Here is a 21,462-nt window from a genome sequence, read left to right as displayed (position 1 = left end):
CGAACATCATCTGGGATTCTATTCCAGAGTGAGGGAAGTCTCTGGGACAGGAATCTATCCCTCCAGTACATCCTGTTTATTGCTGTGCTGAAGTTTAATTCACTGGAGTGTGTGGCTCTAAGAGATTTGGTTTTCTTGAGGTGGAGCATGTCCATTAATTCCAGGTTGGACATGGCCTTATACGTCAGGCATAGATCACCTCTGAGCAGGCAGTAAGCAACCAAGTAGAGCTGGAGTTTCTTTAGTCGAGCTGCATAGGGCATCTCTTTGAGACCCATGATTCTCTTGGTGAGGTACTTCTGTGGTCTTACCAGCTGTTACCTGTGCCGATTAAGGTACATACCAAATGGGGTATTGTACTCTATTATGGGCCTAATGAGTGATGAGTAGAGGGGCACAATGACCTCTCTTGATCTAGAGGTGAACCCTTTCATGATTAGGTGGGCTACATAGAAGGAATTTCTAAACACATTGGCAATGTGATTATCAAAGGAGAGCCTACTGTCCACCTGTGTCCCAAGGTCTCTTATCACACTTTCAGTGTTAAGTATACCACTGCCTATGTTGTAGTTCATGGGTACAGAGTTTTTACCAAAGAGGATGACAATGCACTTTTTGGCATTGAGCTTGAGGCCAGGGCTTTAATACCAGGCATCTGTCTCAGTGAGGCCCTTTTGTAGGATGTCCACATTGTTAGTAGTTTCAATTATGGCTCCTGGTTTGCAGTCATCTGGGAACTTCATTAGCCAAAGACCTTCTGTGTTAGCCTGTACTTCAGGGAAGTATATACCAAACAGGACAGGACACAGGACTGAACCCTGTGGTACGCCACTTGTCACTGGTCTGAAGTCGGACTTGGAGTCTGCTACTTTCACAGTGTGGGTTCTGTCAGTGAGCCAGTTGGCAACCCATCTTGTGACATAGGGATTTATACCTAGTTTAGTGAATTTATCTATAATTCCAGAGTAGGGGATGGTGTCAAAAGCCTTGGAAAGATCTAGATAGGCTGTGTGAACCACCTTACACTTGTCTACGGCTTTGGTGACTGCTTCAAAGAAGTCTATCAGGTTTAGGAGACATGATCTGCCTTTTATAAACCCAAAATGGTTGTAGTCCAGAGTTTGGAGATTACCAGTGTCTTTTTGTTTATAAGTTCCATGATGATACATTCCATGGCCTTGCAGACCAGGCTCATCAGGCTAATTGGGCGCTAGTTCCTTGGGTCCGTGGTGACTCCCCCCTTGTGTAGTGGGATAACCATTGCTGTGCGCCATTCAGCAGGCACAAAGCCTGAGGTGAGGCTATGATTGAACATGCTACATAGGTATGGTGCCATTTCATTCTGTAATTCATGTAGAACACAGCCTGGGATGTTATCTGGTCCCATGGATGCTGTGTTCCTGGCTTTGGAGAGTGGTTTTTACCTGTGCAGCCGTGATGACAGCAACTTTGCATTCTTCTGGTAAAGAGATGGGCTCTTTCATGGGTAAGAGGGGGTAAAGTTAGCACTGATCCTATCTGCCAGGATGTTGGCAATATCAGTTGGGTCTGTATATTTAGTGGCATTGTACTGTAACTCAGAGCAGATCTGTGTGTTGCTATTGAGATTCTTGACATAGCTATAGAATGCTTTGTGGATGTCTTTAGAATCAGTGGCAATTTTGTTTTCATAACTAGCTTTGGAGGATTTTATCAGTGTTCGCAGCTTCTTACTGAGGCTGACCAGGGAGTTCCTCCACTCATGGGATTTTACCCTCTTTTGCAAAGGTTTCTTCCTTCTGTTGTGCAGTTTGTGTATGGCAGGGGACCACCAGATTGGCTTCCTTTTCTTGGAGGATAGAGTCTTGGTTCTGTTTGCGATAGCATGATGCATGCACTCACGTAAGTGCTTATAAAGTGCAATTGTGAAGCATTCAGTAGTCGTAACTGTATTGTCCATCTGCATGGGTGTCCTGAAGTTCACCACTTCTGTCTTAAGAAGCATGAAGTTGGCTTTGGAGAAATATTTTAGCATGGTTTCCTTAATGGGGGGTGGGGCCAGAATGTGGATATGTAGGGTAATTAGCTTATGGTCAGATGGGACCAATGAGGCATTGACTTCAGGTGTGGAACACTGGTCACTCAGGACAAAACAAACCCCATAACCAACACAAATAACCACAAAGTGAGCTAAATGCTACTCATTGCCAGAAGTCTCAGCCTCCAGATGCACACACTCAAGGCACTTCTCAGTATGGAGAATGTTGATATCTGTGCAGTAACAGAAACCTAGTTCAAGGCTCCAGAGAGCACACCGGTGCTACCAGAATACTACTCATTCCATACCTTCCAGCATTAGAACCTGGATCATAGCACATAGGGTGGGGATGTATCCATAATCATCAAGGATACCTACACCTCTCTCTATATCCTCTCTACAGAATATGTATCCATAGAATGTTGCACAGCAACATTCTTCCCACTCCACAGGGGTGGGGCCGCAAAAGACCCTTAGCATTTATGCTCTATGAGCCTGATGAGTCTGATCTGCAAGGCAATGGAGCCAATCATAATGGAAGTCGACAATAAAGACATTGGGAACCTTCACACAGTTGAGCACACCCAGTTTGGCTTCGTCAAATGCAGATCACGCTTCCTGAACTGGGAGGATTTCCTTGAGACAGTTACCCAGGCTACAGATGATTGAAATGAGCTCCACACAGTCTACCTATAGCTTGCTAAGGCCTTTGACACCATTCCCCAGTCAGGTATCATAGATGAACTCACCAACCTGGGCATGAATCCATACATCCCAAGATGGATTGGAAACTGGCTCACAGATAGATCCCACAAATTAAGAGTTGCTGGCTACATGTCAGACTCTACACTGGTAACAACTGGTGTCCCCCAGGGTTCAGTCCTAGGGTCCCTCCTGTTTGGTATAAACTTCTCAAAAGTACATGCCAACACAGGAGGGTTGTGGTTGACTTAAGTTTGCTGGGAACTGTAAAGTGTTTGCCATAATAGATTCCCCGGATGACACAAATATTCTCCAGAAGGGACTCTATGAGACAGATGTGTGGTATCAGAATCATGGTCTCAAGCTCAATGTGAAAGAATGCATAGTAATCCCCTTTGGTGAAAACAAAGTACCCACAAACTACCACAAAGGTGTTATCCCCTAAAAACTGAAAAGGTAATAAGGGATCTGGGGACACAAGTAGATAGTCATCTTTCCTTTGACAACCATGTTGCCAGAGTGCTTAGGAAATCCTATGTGGCCCACCTACTCAACAAAGGGTTTGCATCAGGATCATAAGAGGTAGTGGTGGCCCTCTACTCTTAAGTCATCAGACCCATCATTGAGTACAATGCACCATTTTGGATGTACTCGACTAAGCATATCCAGCAGCTGTAGAGACCACAGAGGTACCTCACCAAGAGGATTACTGGCCTCAAACAGTTGTGTTATGCAACACAACTGGTAAAACTAAATCTGTTCTCTGCTGCATACCGCCTACTCAGAGGCACACTCTGCCTAACGTACAGAGCCATGTCCAACACATAACTGTTGAACATGCTCCATCTACAGATAACAATATTAAGTCACACTACACACTCCAGGGATATGAACCTCATCACAACAATGAATACAACATGCTGTGGGATAGAGTACCATCCCAGACACTTGCCTTACTGTGGAACAGTGTCCCAATGTACATCAGACAAAGCCCCTCACTGACACTCTTCAATAGGAACCTTGATGAGTGGATGGGAAACAGACAATTCACGCCAGGCATCACATCAGCAGCCCCACTAAAAAGGGGCTTAGGGTACTAACTATTAGAACTAGGGCATGGGAGACTACCCAATGGTGTGGTGAAAGCTGCACAACTTGCCTAGGCTAATATATGCCTTTGTGAAGATAGTCTACTACATACCTATGAACCTATGTGACAGGTACATGTCTACAGATAGTAGATGTGTACTTCATTGTACAGTCATGTTGCACAGCAGGCACATGCACCACATACACTGTAATGCTTACAGATACTGGTGGCTATTATGTACAGTGGGTGATATGTGCACTTCATGTCTTTTGTGCGATTGGGGTGTGTGCTGGGTGGGACAGTCCTGGATGGCTCCCTGTCATGGTCACCCTCTTACACACATCTCTGCCCATCCATCTTTGGCTTATTATACTGTGTTCTCCCTACATATATATAGGTACATAGGTGGGTAATAGGCTATCTGCCTGAAGGCATCTATTAGTATGGACAGAGTGTGCAGCTATCACCACACATGGGGTTAGTTCCCTAGGCCTCTGTGTAGTAGAACTGATGAAGTGATCCATGGTGTGACAGTTTAGTTTCACATACACTCATCAAGGCTCCTCTGGAAGAGTGTCAGTGAGGGACTCAGCTTAATGTAGGTTGGGAGCCTGTTCCAAAGCAAGGGAAGTCTGTGAGTTAGTAATGTATCCCTCCAACATGTTCTATTTATTGTTGTGATGACGATATCCCTAGAGCATGTGGCACAGTGAGTTTGGGTTTACTTCAGATAGAGCATGTACATCAGTTCTGCATTGGACATGGACCTGTCTGCTGGGCAGAGATCGCCTAATTAGACAGTATGCAACAGAGTACAGATTGAGTTAACTTCAGTCTTGTTGCACGGGGCAACTGTTTGAGGCCAGTAATCCTCTTGTTGAGGTACTTCAGTGGTCTTTCCAGCTGCTGAAGGTGCCTAGTCAGATTCATCGCAAGTCTGCTGTGATACTCTCTGATGGGTCTAATGACTGATGAGTAGAGGGAACCTCCTTTGACCTACATGCAAAGACCTTGGCAATTTGCAGGAACACATAGCATAATTTTCTAACCACTTTGTGAATGTGTTTCTGGAAGTAGAGATGACTATCCACATGTGTCCATAGATCCCTTATTATTACCTCCATATTTAGGGTGTTAGCACCTATGTGGTATTTGTATGACTGTAGCTCGCGGCCATAATTTTGACGCCACATCTGTCTGACTGAGACCCTTTTTAAGGATGTCTCTGTTGTCCCAAACATTGATTATGACAACCTTTTTGAAGTCATTCACAAACTTTGCCAACCATAGCCCTCGTGTGTTTGACTGTATTTCTGAAAAGTATACACCAGACAGGAGGGGTCCCAAGACTGAGCCATGGGGGACAGCAATTGTTACCAGCTTACAGTCCAACAGGGAGACCACAATTCTTACCTTGTAGGATCTATCTGTGCCCCAGTTGGCAATCCATCAGATGACATACGTGTTTATGCACAGGTTGTTTATTTTGTGGATACGACATGTGTGTGGGATGTTGGAAAAGGGCTTTTCAAGGTCTATGTAGGCCGTGTGTAGCTCATTTCATTGATGTATGTCCTGGGTAACTGCCTTGAAAACTGTCTAGCAGGTTTAGGAACCATGATCTGCCCCTGACCGAACCAAAATGGGTAGGGTTGGGTGTTTGTAGGCTCCTAATAGATCTGTTTATGAGTTCCATAATGATGGACTCCATGGCCTTGCAGATCAGGCTTATTAGGCTTATAAGACAATAGTTTCCATGGTCTGTTGTGCACCAACACTTGTGGAGTGTGCCAAACGTTGCTGTAACCCATTCAACAGTTTCATATCCTGTACAGAGGATGAGTCTCAACAGACTGTTCTGGTGCAATGTCTGTTTGTTTTGGAGTTCATATATGACACAGCCAGGGAAACCATGTCATCCCATAGATGCCGCATTTTAAGGTTTGGATAGAGCTGTTTAACAATTGTATATGTGATTTCTGGGTTTTCACAATCTCCAGGTATGGTAATGGGCCCTTTTGTCAGTGAGAGGGGGTAAATATGTATGAACCAGTCTGACAAGATGTTGGCAATGTCAGTCATGTACATGTATTCATTTACACTTTGCACTGACTCAGAACATATATGAGTTTACATTGACATTTATGACATAGCAAAAGAAAGCTTCATGGTTTTCTATGGACTCTTTGGCAATATTTTTTCCAGAACATGGCTTGGATAATGTTAGGAGTGCTCATTGTTTCTTGATGATACTGATTGGAGATTTGTTGATCTTCTTTGGATTTTCACTTTCTTTGAACAACTTAAGTACTTGTAGTACATAGTTTGATTATGACAGGGGTCCAATATATTATATGGGTCTGTTTTCATATCACCTTTGTGTTGTACTTCAGGGATGTTCCCATTGGCAAATCTTTGGTACAGCTGCATCAGATGCCAGCTGTGGGAATTGTGATAGCTTCCACGGCAGTCAGCACACACATTCATTATTATGCCCTGGGCATCGCACACTACCTGGCAGTTGATGGAGGGGAAGCCCCTGGGGTTGATGTAGACCCTACCCCGCTCATGAGGTGGTGCTTTGATGTGTATGTGCGTGCAGTTTATTTCACCCACTACCTCAGGGTATTCTGCTATTTGGTGGAAAAGATGCATATTGCTGGCCAATGCCTCACGGGAATTAAGGAAATATATGTGCTCACAGACATGTGCTGACATGGCATCCAGGAAATGGTGCAGTACAATGGATGCTGATGCCTGTGAAATCCCCATCATATCACCAGTTGGTCTCTGGAAGGTACCTGTAGTTAGTATTCTTAGGCCAACACATACCTTGATATCCACTGGGATGGTTTCCCCTCTGTTGGTTCTGTGTGTGAGGTGTGGCCAGCAGAGCTCAACAATTTGCTGCAGGAGGTCTCTGTCCACCCTATAGCACTCCACTATCTCCAGCTCATATAGCCCCTGGTAGGTTATGCTGGGACTGTATACTATTCTCCGTCTCCTCAGCAGCATTCACAACATCACCACCCTCAGCACCTTGCACATGTTGGTTTATGATAGCAAGAGCAGCCCCTAACATTTTGTCTGACTTTAAAGTTTTTAAGCTTTCCCTCTTTGTATACTGCAGTGTTGCAGAGTTCTTGGGAAAAAATAGGGAAGAATGCTGTTTGCAGAGTTTAAAGTGCTGGGCTGGGCTAGTCTGCTGCCTGTGTAATTGGCTGATTCTGATATATTTCACCTGGCAGCTCTCCTTGGTTAACTTCCTACTACTTCTTTTCCTTTCTTTTCCCTTTCTGTTTCTGCCCAGGGCAGCGCCATGCAAACACGCACACACAAGAAATTTCAGATATTTTCACAGTGTGCACCTTTGGTTTCTGGTTTTCAAAAAGGACAACTGTAGACACACCTCTTGCAATCCTGAGCAACTTAGGGCAAACACAAGACACTGTGCTCCAATTAGCTTACAGCCTTTCTGACACCCCCTCATGATGTTACCTATATTCTACTCTACTACTCACCTACTCCTACACTTACACTCTTGGGACATGGCTCACATGCTGGGCAAAATTGGGATTCACTATCCTTATCCTCATTTGCATAGGATTGCCAACTAATGCATGGTTACATCTCTCACACTGAGCTCCCCCGCGTTAGCAACCAGTGCTCATTGGCCATGTTGTCTTCAGCCTGCCATTCACCTGCATGGCAGGATAAGTGTTTTAGTGAAAATGGCTATTTTTGGCTATTTTTAAATTATTTTCTTGTTTTTAAAGTGCCGCACATTTGTGCGGTGCTGCTGTATGCTTAAACATCGGAGATTGGGGAAAAAAAAGCTAAATTTTAATAATTATAAACATTTATAAATGCCAGTGGCCTTATATTTGGCCATTGGCATGCTTCCTCAACTGTATGCATCCTTTATATGGAGCTGTTATAGCTCCGTTTAGCTATTTGCAGAACAGTACTCCGTTACCAACGGAGTACATTTCTGCAGATAACACTAATCTTCCAAGGACAGGTTAGTGTTTTCTGGATTGCAAATTTACCTCATTTGCATAGCTTTCAGCAGCAAATTAGGTCATTTGCATACCATGACACTGTCCGTGCAAGAGTAGCTTTAGCAGCTCTCGTGCACACTCCTGCCGGCTGTTCCTGGATCGCACGTCAGACATATTGCCTGTCGGACGTCTTACTCTACTCTACAACTCCATGCAAGCTTTCGTAAATCCGGCCCATTGAGATATCAGGGTATTGTTGAGGATAAGTACTCATTTAATTAATTTTTTATAGGTAAGGCATCAGATTTCATTTATGAAGGAAAGCCAGTTGAGTATGTTAAAAAAAGGTTGGTAGACATCTAAGGCTTTTATGTCTTAGATAGTTATTTGTTTATTAGTGCTTATAAGTTTATGGCTTCAGTTGTTATTGTTTTTCCTTATGTTGTAGGGCTTATGCAACTCTTGATATATCCTACTGTTTTTTTTTTCTCCTTATCTTCCTTACTGCTCTACCTTGCACTACTTCTGGACATCTTTTGTGACTATAGTAACCAGCATTGACTTCATGTATCTTTTACATCACTGCCTGCTAAATTTAATAATTCATGTATTTTGTGTATTGTATTTAAGTTCTTATCGTATCTTCAGTCACTTCTTTACTTGACTATACACTTATATTTGAAACTTTTCTGTGCATATTGTGAGCATACATTTGTATTTGTATTTGAAACTTTTCTCTGCATACTGTTATACACTGACTTGCCAAATTTTCTGTGAGGAGCTTTTCATCCCGAACCTCTGCTGAAAATGGTCTCATGCTTAGTCAGACATACCAGGTTAACAAATGTCAAACAAATACATTTGCACATTTGTGTGTATTCTTGGCTACTTGGTGAGCTGTGGTAAGATCTGGAGGAACTTTGTTGGACCTTGATTCATCTAAATGGGGTGTGATGTGAAAGTGGAAGAGGTATGCAATGGAGACAGCTTTTGCCTATGATGAAGGAACTGCACACTGCAGTTAGTATAATTAAGGTTATTGTGATATGTTTCAGGGGGTAATGATTTAGGTAATATATCTGTGTACAGATGGTTGTCACGGATAATCAGGGATTTGTTGTCAATGCAGCAGATATCTCCAGGAGCTTTGATGGCTTGGTCATCTATCCTTCCTAGACTTGTTTGTTGAGGGGCCATTAAGGCCACAGTTTTAGAAACTGGTAGAAAATGTATTAACCATTGAATAGCTGGGGCTACCCTCTTTGTAAGCATTTTTAGTGCTAGAGCACTGGGACTTGAAAGACAAACACCAGGTTTGGTACAGGCAAGATAAATTTATTTGTTAATTAAGAATTAATTTGCAGACTTCCCTAACCTACATTGGGAATTTGGGGTTACAGCAATTGAAGATCTGAAGGAAAAAGGGTGTGTGTGTGTGTGTGTGTGTGTGTGTGTGTGTGTGTGTGTGGAGGAGGGGGGGGGGTAATAGGCTACCAAATAGGCAACCTGGTGGGTGGTTTATATATGATTGCTTTGATAAATGATAATTTTGCCTTTTTCTGCTTTGATATAAGATAATTTCTCCTTTTGCCCATTCTCAGGAAGCTAGTCTTAGTGCTAGGAATGAGAGTATCAGCATATTGCCCCAGTGGTATACCGCTATGGTTTGGATAACAGTGAATGTTCCTTATCACTTCTGAGCAGCGTATGCTGTCTATAAACACTGTCCATCATGTTGGTTTGTTAATTTTGCATTGTGCTATGAAATCTTGTTATTGCGTTTTTGTTGCTGAATTCAAATAAATATTTTGCAATGTTAATATTTGGTTTAGCAAATAAATACATTGGTCACTTGTCAATTGTGGTGTGGTTATTGTATTCAGGCAGCAGTCATAGACAATATGCTGATTCTATGATTCTAAAAGTCTAGCAGTTACTTTATTACATTTCATCACTGTATTTTTTTATTATTTTATTATGAACATGTTGGTTAGAAATCACATTTTGACAGGCACAATTTTGCATGTTCGTTATGAACTCATTAACTAGAAATCACATCTTTGTTAGGTACAACATTCTTAATTAAACAAGTTAAGATAATGTATCTTCCTCTTTCCACATTTGATACAAACCATATCAGTTGCTGGCAGTTTTTGTGTATTCATAAACATCTGCACACTTTTGCTTATAGGCTTCAGCCACACAGTTGTGAACAATGTTTCATTAGCTATCAATCAGCACAACTATTTTATCAGTACAGTTAGGCTCACTCTTAAAAGTCAATTTACGTAAATTACTTGGGAGAACACCTTTGAACTTTTCAAATGTAAAATGTCAGTCATTTTATTTCTTCTTCTCACTTCTAGTTAACCATACATTTAAAACATGCTTTAAATCAGGCAAGTGACTTCTTACTCTTTCAGCTGAACTAAATTTTAAGTTATGAGATTTCAAGACTTGCATTTTAGAGAACACTCTGGCTCTTGATAACTGTTTTTTTTTCAGCGTTTGATTGTCCATTTAGCAATGTCCATGTCCATATAGGCTTTGAACACTTCTCCTGTAAAGTGTGAGGATAAAAGTTGAGTCTAATTTTCTTCAGTAGTATATGTTTTAAAATTAAGAAGACATGCTTCAATGTCATTATACTCCCTCAGTTTTCTTAGTGGTAGGGTGGTCTTTGTAGTCGACAGTACTTTGGCTATCAGATTAATTTCTTCCTGGAGTCTAATCAGATGTCTGTCAGCAGCATGCATCCTTTCCTAAAGATTTGCAGTTCTCACATGAAGAGCCATGACATTTTTACTTATATTTGCCCTGGTTTGCACCAAAATGTACACACATTTTAGCATTCTGCAAAGTGTGGCAGTTCAGTAACAAAACAAAAAATGCAAGACACAGATTTCTGTCTCACTTTTGGGTAGGTTGAACACTGAAAATCTTAATGGTCCTCTCTTTTCAGGCAGGGTAGTTAACTCCATAATATATGTAACTCAGGCTGCAAGACAAAACAAAAAATATAGTTTTGCATATATTGACCAAACTGTGCCCACTAAAACCACTGAATGTAGTATAAAGCACTGGAGAAAGTCTCTATGGTATAGATGCATCTTATTTACAGTGATAACAATAAAACTAGGCATTCATTTGCAACATTAATATTCTTTCTACACTTAATCACTGCTTACTTGCAGCTCATCTTAACTGTCTTAAGAATCTTTAGGAGCTGTCATTGCTCTGTGACTACTGTTGTTAGGTTACTTGTTTGGATTTTGCCACCCAATTACATTGTTCCTGTTGTGCTTTTGAACTAAATGGTTCTTGAGTTGTCCATCCCTTCTGTAAATTTGACTTTGGAAGTTCCTTCCAGTCACAGCCCACCTGCTCATATTAGTGAGCACTAGAAAATCAAACTGTGAATCCTCTTCTTCTATTTCATATTTTACCACCCACTTAGTGCACACTTCCTTTCTTCCATCGTACTTTTAAAATCAGCAACATCTGAGATGGGATTACTAATACTAATCACTGGAAAACTTACAAACTGCTTCTCTGAAATTATTTTGGGGTCAGCGCTTCTGTTTTGTTCCAGGTGAGAGAAAGACCAGAGGGACAATATTTCCTATGTTTCCTCAAGTATACAGTCACTGGGGAGCCTGAAAACTGCTTCTTTTGAGCCAACTTGGGATTAGTGGTACTGTTTTACTCTTTTGAGAGAAACAGCAAGAGGATATTGATTCCTCACTCAGTCTCTGACTGGGAAATATGTCTGGAACTTCCCTCATTGCTCAAGTTGCCATTTCAGTGGAAACCTCTTCAATTTTAATTTTGGCCCATTGTGTAGCTTGGCTGTCTGATGTGCTGAAATACAATATGCACTATTCAAAGCATCTATTAGAAGAGTCTGAAATGCAACTATTGATCACCAAAGACCCTGAGATCCTGTCCACAGGAACAAGCTTGGGATTAGTTTTGCCATTTTGCTTCTGGTGAAACAAGGAATAAAATGACATTGATTTCTAGCTGTAGTGAGACCAACACTATTGGTAGTCAGGTAATAGCCAATTGATGAGTCACCCTTTTTCCAAATATAATGTTTATTTATTTTCTTCAATGAGATAAATGAAGGCAAAAGGCAAACTGATTCACTCCCAAGTATTTATTTGGCTAGCGCTTTCATTTATAAAATACAAACTTCCTCAGAATACAAGCTTGTATTCTGAGGAAGTTTGTATTTTATAAATGAAAGCGCTAGCTGAATAAATACTTGGGAGTGGAACAGTTTGCCTTTTGCCTTCATTTGTGTTATTTCTACAGTTTGTGGGTGTTGTGGAAGTTTTCTTAAATGAGATTAAAAAGTGACAATATATACAGACAAGAAAAAGGAAAACCATAAAAAAACAACATACTATATCTAAAACATTACATATAATGAACAAAAAATTGGTAGTGTACTTTTGTTGCGATGCTCTTTTATCAGATATCACATTTATCTACATTACCTTTTCATTGATATATAATTTACTAAGATATGATTGTTAGATGTACACTTATGGCAAGAGTAATGTATTGATACAACAATAACTATTTACACTATTTACATCTAGATGTCACCATGAGTATTTACATCAATTGAATAAGAAATAAAAGGGTAAACGAAGGCTGGATATCTCATTATTTTAGGCCTTCATTTTCATGTTACTAGTTAATAGCTTTGGAATTTGAATGCAAAATAGAGCAAGAAAGTTTATTGGAGTATTGTATGTACAAAAGTCAGCTTTTTAATCCTTAAATGTATCCAAAAGCAAGCCCCAATACTTCTGGTAATAGGAGAGTTTATTTTGGTTTTTAGTGATCAGTTTATGAGATGATATATATTTAACAGACATATTTTTTTAAGTTTTCCCATATGACATTAAATCTCCCTAGCCAATTTTTGGAGTCACCTTATTTTTTTAGCAAACTTTACATAATTCCTTATACATTTTGCATTTTTTCTCTACTGCCATTACTGTGTGTGTATCCAAGCAATGGGTTAAAATATAATTTTGCTGTGATCCTATTACTGTGTCATGTGACCATCAATTACATCCTCTTGTACAATGGTGTACACCTCAAATATTTGCTTGTAATCCAATGAATGAATACATACATAAACAATGAAAAAATGAAATGCATTTTAATAATACACTGCTGTGAGAATCACAGTTCAACTCATTGCATCTTTCATGCTCTACTGACCTCTTATCTCAGGAATTAGAGGCAAAAATCCAAAATTGGGAACAGATTTTGAATATTGCTCTAAAACATCTCTGATTACAGGCAGTTCAGAGCACCCAGAACAACTGATGCTGTAGCCCTAAAACTGCGTCAGAAACAATAAAAATAAGCCTCCATAAATCATTAAATAAGCCGTATAAAAACACAACAGTATGATTAATAATACAGGCAGTCAAACATATCATCCCATTCATATTAGAGCCAGAATTCTTGCATCCCATTGTCTGAAACAACTTTAGATCTGTAATGACGTATATGAGTAATGACCTTGAACTCTAGGGTTGTGCACTCAGCTAAGTTATTAAGCCAGTAAATATCTGCCTTCAGGGCTACTGTGGTAACAAGCTGTAAATGAAAAAGGACACTAACCCAAACACTAAGTGCCAGCATGAGTGAGACTCCGGACAATGTGAGCAGTCATTCAAAAAAACGGAGTTAACTGCTAACAGGAATCTAAAAAATAGGGCACTTGCTGATAGGAATCTGAAATACAAAAGGAGAGACCAAACCTTATCAGCTTGAGATGACACATATGAAAATATCTTCACTTGGCTTCTGAACATGTCACTGTGTGCCCAAGGCTCCAGAAATGGGTACTATGCTGAAAGTCATTAGTCAGCAAAACCCCTTTCAGCTGTTTTTCCATTTCGCAGTATCCTTCCCGCATGCTATGGCTGTAAACAGGATTCCCGAAGCCTCCGTGTAAGAGTTACAAGGCTTACACGGAGGCTGCAGTTAAACGGTGTGACGTCAGCATGTCATGCATATGCATGAGGGCATGCTGAATCACACCTAAGGCTTACACGGTCCGTGGAATACGTCATAGGCCGAGCCCTGCAAGCGGACACGCCCCCAGAAGAGTAAAAGTGCCTATAGTAAACCCCCACGAATGAGTACATGGAAATGTGAATAAACACAACACAACACATGCCCCCACAGACTATGAACAAAAAATTATATAAATGAACATGTTATATTTTTTTTAAATTGTAAAGATGTTTGCCCGTGAGTGCGCTTGTTTGCACGGGCGTGCCCGTAGCTCAGCCACAGTTAGCAGTAAGTGGAAAAGCATATAAGTACTAACTATGCAAAGTAAGTCAAAAAGCAATAGCGTAGCAGTAGAGACATTGGCTGAAGAGCAGGCAGTCATGGTTCGAGCCCCCACAACATCAATTTTTATTTTTAGTCAAATAAGCACGAAACAAGTCCCTGACATATATGTACACATATAAAATTATATTTTATGTAAAATGTAATGAAATAGGCCATTTATTTTGAAGAAATGTGAGATAACAAAATAATAAAAGATGCCAGATGTACCTATAGCTGAGCTACAGTTTAACAGGTTGAATGCATCTGCCCGTAGGTGAGCAGTGGTTTAACTGGTGCAAAATGAGTGCCCATAGGTGAGCAGTGGTTCAACAAGTGCAAAATGAAAGCCCGTAGGGGAGCTACAGTCTAACAAGTTGAGGATATCTGCTTGTAGGTGAGCAGTGTTTTAACAGGTGTAAAATGAGTGCCCGTAGGTGAGCAGTGTTTTAACAGGTGTAAAATGAGTGCCCGGGGTTGAGCAGCATTTTAACATGCTGAAACTGTGTGCCTGTAGATGAGCTGAGCGTAATATGTGTGCTGACAGCCAAATGACGCGTAAACCGGCGTAACCCATTTGCGCGGAGCTGCGCACTGCGCCAACAAGCTAACCGATGGGCAACATTGAGCAAGCTGTAACAAAACTGCCTTTACACAGACACACCTCCTAGCCTGTCTAGAGTGTCATAAAATATAAAAAGCAGTGGTCAGGTTCGAACCCAGGATACCATGCACCATAGTCAAGGTACTGAACCACTAAGCCATGACAGCCGTACTTAGAAATGCAGTAATGGCAAATATATAGGAAGGAATAGAAAGAGGAGCATGACAAAGCAGGTTTTGTGAAGCTGATACAATTCCAAAATGAAAACAAGCCTCACCGACCAAGTTCAAAAACACCAATCCAAGTGCCTGTACTCGGGCAGAACGAGAAATTCCTTTTACAACGTGATGAACAAGGCTTCAATTACTCAAAAGCAACTGTTTTATTGACATAAATCCACAATACATCCAGAAGGTTAAGCGCTTTCATCTGTCGCAGACAGATTTCATCAGAACCAAGTTTTCAATGTTCATCTCTGATATTTATAGTCCAATTTTGGCGCCTTTTTTAATTGATTGTTGTTTACAAAACAAAATTATGTTACACATCAAAATTATGCGTATAGGTATACATAAATTAATCTAACTGAGTGCATTACTGCTTTAAAACAGCCAACTTCGTGACCATATCTAAAAACATTTAAAAACAATATATATATATATATATATATATATATATAAATATGTTATAATTCATCAATTCTATTCGTGAAACACATTGTATGACTGTAAGACTGAGTGTTCATAAAATAGTCTGTTTATTCTAAAACTTGAACTTCATGTATATGTTATATATGTACATGACTACAAACAACATGGTGATGTCTGGTGCCTCTGTGCAATAAATACTGTGCTTACTATGTGTTGTAAAATAATAATAATACTAATGGCCCTTCCCTAATTTGGTAATACCTTGTGGGATCTCTATCTAATAGGCATTATGATGGAATATTTAAATAATGGGGTTCTAGGAACTCCCCAACAATAAAAAGGGTTTCAAACTGATGTATTCATTGAGGCCTGGATAAGTAGTGGCATCTAACATTATTTGCCATTTACTTTCCAAGCAACCCAATTTGGCTTTCCAATTGCCACTACCCACAGTGCAGTCAACTTGATCCAATATAGCAAATTTAAACAAATGGTCTTTACTGGTTGCCTTTATATGTTTGCTCAGGGCATTATTGTCACCACCTTTTTTGATTTTATAATAATGTTCATAGATTCTGGTTTTTAACTTTCTTTCTGTTTTTCCTACATAATATACATTGCATTTTTTACACATTGCGAGATATACAACTCCATGACTGTTGCAATTTCCCTCTTTGAATTTACATGTACTGTGGCAACTATTTTCTAAAACAACACATCTGTCATGATTGATATGCTGACACTGTCTGCATGTACCACATTTCCTAGTCCCATTTGTTTTATATAATTTCCGTCTACTTACGTTAGTATTTATTTCTGTAAGCCTTTTTAAATTAAAACCAGTTTTTAAAATGATATTGGGGGTATTACCAACTAAATTCCTTCCTTCTTCATCCAAATTAAAGATGTACCAATGTCTACGTAATATTTCCTTCACCAAATTTGTAAAAGGGTTGTACATTATTACACACACTCGTCTATTGAAAGTATTGTTTGGATTAGTTACTATTCCTGATTTCCCTAATAGTGGTTCATATTTCTTGCCCCATTGTGATTTTACATAGTTTACCACATCTGTCAGCATATCGCTGGGGTAACCTCTTTCCTTAAATAACTGATAAATGGTTTCAATTTCATGGGTCATAATTTCTCTGGTAGAAGACATACGAGCAGCCCGCACACACTGTCCCTTGACAATATTTTTAAAAGTGTGTGGTGGATGGCAACTTCCATACTGGATATAATCATTCGAAAAATACGGTTTCCTATATAATTTAGACACATATCCATGTTCGTCAGTACTGATATAAGTATCCAGATATGGAATCCAAATTTTTTTCACAGTATGCGTGAATCTCAAAAAATCCATTGTGGAATTGATATATTGAATAAATAATGGGATAGTGTCTGTGTTTCCTTTCCACACAATGAATATATCATCCAAAAAACGAGTGTACAATAACATGTGCTGATAGTACTCACTTGTGAAAATGTACTGGTTTTCCCATTCAAGCATAACTAAATTTGCAAATATGGGTGCACATGATGCACCCATAGCCACTCCATTGGTTTGTCTAAAAGTCTCACCATTAAATTCTATGTAATTATGATCCAAGATGAGTTCCATAATGCTCATGATGAGCTGAATTTTGTCCCACGTACAATCAGAATATTTCCTTAAGCTGTTACAGAAATATTCTAATCCTATATCTTTGGGTATACAGGAAAACAAATCCTGTACATCCACAGTGATAAACGTTATATCGACGTCCCATACATCATTGTTTAATTTATTCAAAAAATTCCACGAATCTTTAATCAAATGGGGAACTTTTTGGTAAACATTCTTTGTCCATTCATCCACCAAAACTCCTAAATTAAATGTTTTAGACTTTGAAGCTGATATAATAGGTCTATATGGGGGGTTTTGTATGTTTTTATGAATCTTAGGGATGCCTATTATATGTCCTAGAATAGGATGTTCATTTTTAAGGAAATTATATAACTCCTCTGTGATTCTACTGTCCAACAAATACTCTTCAATAGCCAGATCGATCTTTTTATGACCAATGTTGATTTGGTTACGTGAAATCACTTCATAGTTCCCGGAATTAAACAAGATGTCATGCAGTTTTTGCTGATATTCACTTGTATATGTTAGAATGATCCCCCCTCCCTTATCGGGTTTCATTACTCTAACATCTTTGTTGGAAACTATATCTTTGAGCATTTTCCTTTCCTTTTTTGTGAGATTATCAGTGAACTCGCTGTTCAATCCATGTCTCTTCCTTACATTATTATGTAGATCATACAGTTCTCTACACACTGCCTGTTCAAATAGTGCTACATGTTTGTTGTTGGGAGGTATATATGTACTTTTTTTCTTCAGTTTGTTCACCGTATAGACAGGGGTATCCACATTGTCTTTGAACTGGAAGGCTAAATTTAATCTACGACAGTACAATTTAACTTCTTTTATGGTATCAAATAAGTTGAACTGTCCTGTTGGTATGTATTTCATCCCTTTACTAAATAATGTAAATAATTCTTCTGTTATATCCAAATTCGTATAATTATACACCATAAATCCTTTGAAGTTAAAAATCTTTGGATGTGTGCCCTTTGTATTTACTTCTATACAACCATTAACATTAGTTTCAACCATAGTATTCAAATCACCTGTAACCATGGCCACATGAAGTTTTGAGTTGTTCTGTATTATTGTCTCTTGTGAAATCTCCTTGGCCACGTTAGGTATTGAGTTGTTCTGTATTATTATCTCTTTTGATATCTCTTTGGGGCTGGAAAAAATCTGCCCCCTAGAAAATTTGAATTGGTCTCCTGCCTATCATGTGTATGTCTGCCTTCACTACGTTCAATGTTGTGTTTATTATACATTGTTTTCTGTACTTGTGGCCAAATATATGCTCTCCCTATTCTATACTGCTCGACATCTCTCTCCATCTTATGAACTTTTCTATTAAATATGTTCTTCATTCTATAATTAGCTGTCTGAAACTGTTTGAAAAAAAGATCCTGCCAATGATCAAATTCTTTGTCACCAGTAATTTCATCATTTAACATTTCAAGTTCATTAAACAGTTTAGCTATTTTTTCATCATTGTGTTTCATTAATAATTTCATATACATTGTGCCAAACATGTCAAATAATTTATCAAAATCTTTTTTTACTGATTCAGTATATTCAAATCCCAACTGTAACTTAAAAAACCGCAACCCTTTTGGTACTATATGGTTATCCATACATTTTTCCAAATAAACATTATCCAACTTGACACTTTTGAACTGAATTAATTTTTTACCCAGTAAATTGATTTTTGACTTTAAATTGTCAGTAATTTCATCAAATGCATGGTTATTATATCTACTCTTATTTACTCCATTCACATCAAATACATATTCATCATTCAAAAAATCTTGCATATATTCGCCATTATTTCTTTTGTCTTGTCCTGAACGTTGCCTGTCATTTCTCCTAACCTTACTAGAAGGATTAGGACTAAATAAATAATCAAGAAACATGGTACCTGTATTGGTCTTGTTCATTGGCTATGGGTGCATCATGTGCACCCATATTTGCAAATTTAGTTATGCTTGAATGGGAAAACCAGTACATTTTCACAAGTGAGTACTATCAGCACATGTTATTGTAAACTCGTTTTTTTGGATGATATATTCATTGTGTGGAAAGGAAACACAGACACTATCCCATTATTTATTCAATATATCAATTCCACAACGGATTTTTTGAGATTCACGCATACTGTGGAAAAAATGGGGATTCCATATCTGGATACTTATATCAGTACTGACAAACATGGATATGTGTCTAAATTATATAGGAAACCGTCTTTTTCGAATGATTATATCCAGTATGGAAGTTGCCATCCACCACACACTTTTAAAAATATTGTCAAGGGACAGTGTGTGCGGGCTGCTCGTATGTCTTCTACCAGAGAAATTATGACCCATGAAATTGAAACCATTTATCAGTTATTTAAGGAAAGAGGTTACCCCAGCGATATGCTGACAGATGTGGTAAACTATGTAAAATCACAATGGGGCAAGAAATATGAACCACTATTAGGGAAATCAGGAATAGTAACTAATCCAAACAATACTTTCAATAGACGAGTGTGTGTAATAATGTACAACCCTTTTACAAATTTGGTGAAGGAAATATTACGTAGACATTGGTACATCTTTAATTTGGATGAAGAAGGAAGGAATTTAGTTGGTAATACCCCCAATATCATTTTAAAAACTGGTTTTAATTTAAAAAGGCTTACAGAAATAAATACTAACGTAAGTAGACGGAAATTATATAAAACAAATGGGACTAGGAAATGTGGTACATGCAGACAGTGTCAGCATATCAATCATGACAGATGTGTTGTTTTAGAAAATAGTTGCCACAGTACATGTAAATTCAAAGAGGGAAATTGCAACAGTCATGGAGTTGTATATCTCGCAATGTGTAAAAAATGCAATGTATATTATGTAGGAAAAACAGAAAGAAAGTTAAAAACCAGAATCTATGAACATTATTATAAAATCAAAAAAGGTGATGACAATAATGCCCTGAGCAAACATATAAAGGCAACCAGTAAAGACCATTTGTTTAAATTTGCTATATTGGATCAAGTTGACTGCACTGTGGGTAGTGGCAATTGGAAAGCCAAATTGGGTTGCTTGGAAAGTAAATGGCAAATAATGTTAGATGCCACTACTTATCCAGGCCTCAATGAATACATCAGTTTGAAACCCTTTTTATTGTTGGGGAGTTCCTAGAACCCCATTATTTAAATATTCCATCATAATGCCTATTAGATAGAGATCCCACAAGGTATTACCAAATTAGGGAAGGGCCATTAGTATTATTATTATTTTACAACACATAGTAAGCACAGTATTTATTGCACAGAGGCACCAGACATCACCATGTTGTTTGTAGTCATGTACATATATAACATATACATGAAGTTCAAGTTTTAGAATAAACAGACTATTTTATGAACACACAGTCTTACAGTCATACAATGTGTTTCACGAATAGAACTGATGAATTATAACATATTTTTATATATATATATATATATATATATATTGTTTTTAAATGTTTTTAGATATGGTCACGAAGTTGGCTGTTTTAAAGCAGTAATGCACTCAGTTAGATTAATTTATGTATACCTATACGCATAATTTTGATGTGTAACATAATTTTGTTTTGTAAACAACAATCAATTAAAAAGGCCAAATTGGACTATAAATATCAGAGATGAACATTGAAAACTTGGTTCTGATGAAATCTGTCTGCGACAGATGAAAGCGCTTAACCTTCTGGATGTATTGTGGATTTATGTCAATAAAACAGTTGCTTTTGAGTAATTGAAGCCTTGTTCATCACGTTGTAAAAGGAATTTCTCGTTCTGCCCGAGTACAGGCACTTGGATTGGTGTTTTTGAACTTGGTCGGTGAGGCTTGTTTTCATGATTCTTGGTTGCAGTATGACCGATCCGGTACCGTTGGATACTTCATTGAGCAGAGCGGAGTTCACTTCGTTACAAGAGGAAGTTACCTCGTTGAAAGCGGATGTACATAAACTATTGGACTTAGTGGGGAAACTGGCAGGGTCAGTGTTGCCTCTTAACAGTACGAGCTCCCCACATGTAAAAGACAATTCAAAAGTCAATTTTCAATTAACTCCACCATTTATCGCCGAAAGAATAGAGCTGAACAGTTTGGGTGACATTTCAAATGGGCAACTACAGGATAACAGTAAAAACATGTCGAAAAAGCTGATAGGCATTGATTTGAAAGACGTCGGTGATAACATTTTATCAGAAGCGGAATTTACATTCGACTTCAGTATATTTCATCACAAGGAAGAGTCAGACAGGCTTGGGGCTCGACCAAAAATAAGGGACAGAAATAAAACTTATTCGAATGCTATCAAAAAGAACACAATGAACAAGACCAATACAGGTACCATGTTTCTTGATTATTTA

The sequence above is a fragment of the Protopterus annectens genome, chromosome 1.part1, assembly GCF_019279795.1.
Source record: "Protopterus annectens isolate FY-2018-M chromosome 1.part1, PAN1.0, whole genome shotgun sequence".
NCBI lineage: Eukaryota > Metazoa > Chordata > Ceratodontiformes > Protopteridae > Protopterus > Protopterus annectens.
Note: the sequence above shows the minus strand (reverse complement) of the source record.